Source organism: Mus pahari, chromosome 1, assembly GCF_900095145.1.
Source record: "Mus pahari chromosome 1, PAHARI_EIJ_v1.1, whole genome shotgun sequence".
NCBI classification, from domain to species: Eukaryota; Metazoa; Chordata; class Mammalia; order Rodentia; family Muridae; genus Mus; species Mus pahari.
In genome coordinates, this window is record NC_034590.1 from 12564721 (window position 1) to 12567576 (window position 2856).

Consider the following 2856-nt stretch of genomic DNA (forward strand, 5'->3'; position numbering starts at 1 on the left):
GTGGATGCTCACAGTCAGCTATTGGATGGAACACAGGGCCCCCAATGGAGGAGCTAGAGAAAGTACCCAAGGAACTGAAGGGGGCTGCGACCCTATAGGTGGAACAACAATATGAACTAACCAGTAGCCCCTGAGCTTGTGTCTCTAGCTGCATATATAGCAGAAGACGGCCTATTTGGCCATCATTGGGAAGAGAGGCCCCTTGGTCTTGCAAACTTTATATGACCCAGCACAGGGAAATGCCAGGGCCAAGAAGTGGGAAAGGGTGGGTAGGGGAGCAGGGCAAGGGGAGGGTATAGGGAACTTTCGGGATAGCATTTGAAATGTAAATAAAGAAAATATCTAATAAAAAAAAGAAGTCATCTCCTAATGGAGATTCTTCAATGCTCATCCTTTTTTCAAGTTGAATGGGGTGCTGTCAGGAGCTGACATGTCTCAAGTTGAAGAAACCTTAGATTAATAAAAATACTTTGAAATGCCATTTCAGTATGTTTCTGAGGTGTTTGAAGACCCCCTCTCTCTTTCTCTATCTATCTATCTATCTATCTATCTATCTATCTATCTATCTATCTATCTATCTCATCTATCTATCTATTGCACACCTGAGTAGGTAAACATTACTTGTTTCTAAATATTTACTATCTGTTTAACCTGGGACGTATATTTGTAAGATAATTTAGTCTAATATCTGACATGGCAATGAGTTTGATTGACTATTAACTTGTATTATTTAATTATCCTAAACATTTTGTAATAGCAGCTATTAAGAGAACTGGGACTACACCTTGTATTTTTAAATGAGTTACATAGGTACGGTACCTTACACAAGAGCTGAAACATACATACATTATGTTCTAACAAAATGAAACTTAAATTTTGTATCAATATACAAAGATTTGTACCAATGAAAACTTTATACCTGTATCAATATGCAGTAGCACATATCAATGTAAGTGAAAAATTAACCTTATTTGAAAAGCAATAGCTCTAAGTTGAAGAGTAGATTCAATAATTTACACCTTTGTCTTATTGTCCTATATGACATTTCCATCCCACCTCTTTTTCTTCTTAACTCCCTTCCTCTTATCTAAGAGAGAAAGGATAGATAGAAGGAAGGGAAAAGGAGATCCCTTAGTCTAAGCTAGCTCCCTGTTTTCTTTTCTAATCAAGACTATTAACAACTTGCAACCACTCTCCTGCTTTGACTGAAGCAACACGAGGCATGTTCAGTGTCGTTTGTCCACAGTTCAAGCCGGACCTCAGTAGCTGGAGAGACAATGGAGCAGGCTTTCTCAGTGGTTATCGTACCACAGTCCAGGTGGAGTTCTTTCTTGTTGTGTCCATATCTTCTTGGAGACCTTGGGGGTGTCACTGTCCGAGCTCAAAGCCAATCTCCTCAAGCAGAGACTAGAAAGAAGTGGTCTCAGCCCAGCGAGGGGCCTGGCCCAGCAGGGTCGGGACTCAGCTTCTGCTGGGTTTCAGCACCATCTGTCTGAAAGGTAATTTTTCCTATCTCAGCCAGAATAGATTATATTAAAGGCAGGTTTGTTGGGAAGCTGCTCTAGGGTAAGTTCACTGTCCCCAAGGATTGAAGTCAAGGGAGATGCCTGAAGGGGGAAGGGGGATGAGATAAGAAGAAAGGTCACACAGGTAGAGAGAAGAGATGAAGGAGAGAGCTTTCCATCTGTATTTCTGACTTAACATCTTGCAAAACAAAACAAAACAAAACAAAAAACAACCCCCCCCCCCAAAAAGAACAACTTTAAAATGCATCTTCCCATTGACTTCTACCAATCAAAAGGTAAGACTGTTACCAGATAGCAGCATTGAAAGCTATGGATGGCAGAGAGAGTGGTGCATATCTCACCTGTTTTAAAAACTCTCTCAATTTATAACTTTCTTCTTCTTTTTTCCCTGTCACTATAAAAGCTTCACAAATCTGTTTCCACATTAGAGTATGAAATTTGGGGTAACCAAGATCTGTGTTCCTGAGACCTTGTCATTAATTTTTGCCTATATTGTCTCTTGTGCCCTTTGAGGAAAGAGCTGTTTTTCAGGTCAGCAACTAACTGCACATCTATTTTGCATTTTGTATATTTAACTAAGCTCGAGTGAAATATCACTTTGTTTCTACTTGGATGCTTTAAATAGTCCTTTGTAAGATGGGCCACAAAAGCATTAACAGTAGGAAGTAATTGGACAAATTTTTACTTTTTATACACAGGTTTTTTTCAAGTTGAAATCTGCCAACAAATACACTTAGCACTTCAAAGAGGATGACGAGAGTCTGGAGGGCAAGAGGCACATACGAAACATCAATACACGTTACATATGCAGTGCTCTTTTAGGGCTGTCACCACATCCCAATTATAGTGATTCTGATTTCCCCGCTGTATTTGCATAATACCTATCTTAAAAGAAAAGGTTTTATGATTGGAAAGTTACCTGTTTAATCAGACTCGTTTTCAGGAACCCGAGCGGGATGGATTTTTATGTTAAATTCTGCAATCACTGTAAGAGGAGCAGATAACAGTGCTAGTTTGAAGTAGATATGAAATGTTTTGTTTGGACTCAGTGTGTATGCAGAACACCAGTGATTACTACTGTGAATCATTTAAAAGAACAGGTTTTTCTTTCATCGTATTCTGATCATATTTCTTGCACTGTCGAAATGATTAGCTTATGTGACGAATATCACTTAAGCATTTTTTTCGAGCCACATCTTGTAAACATATTCACATTGAAAAACACTTGCCTTTAATATGTCTACTGATTAAAATACCGTGATGAAATAGTAAAAAGGAATGTATTAGTTACTATTCTATGGCTGGGATAAAGCTCTACAACCAAGGAAGC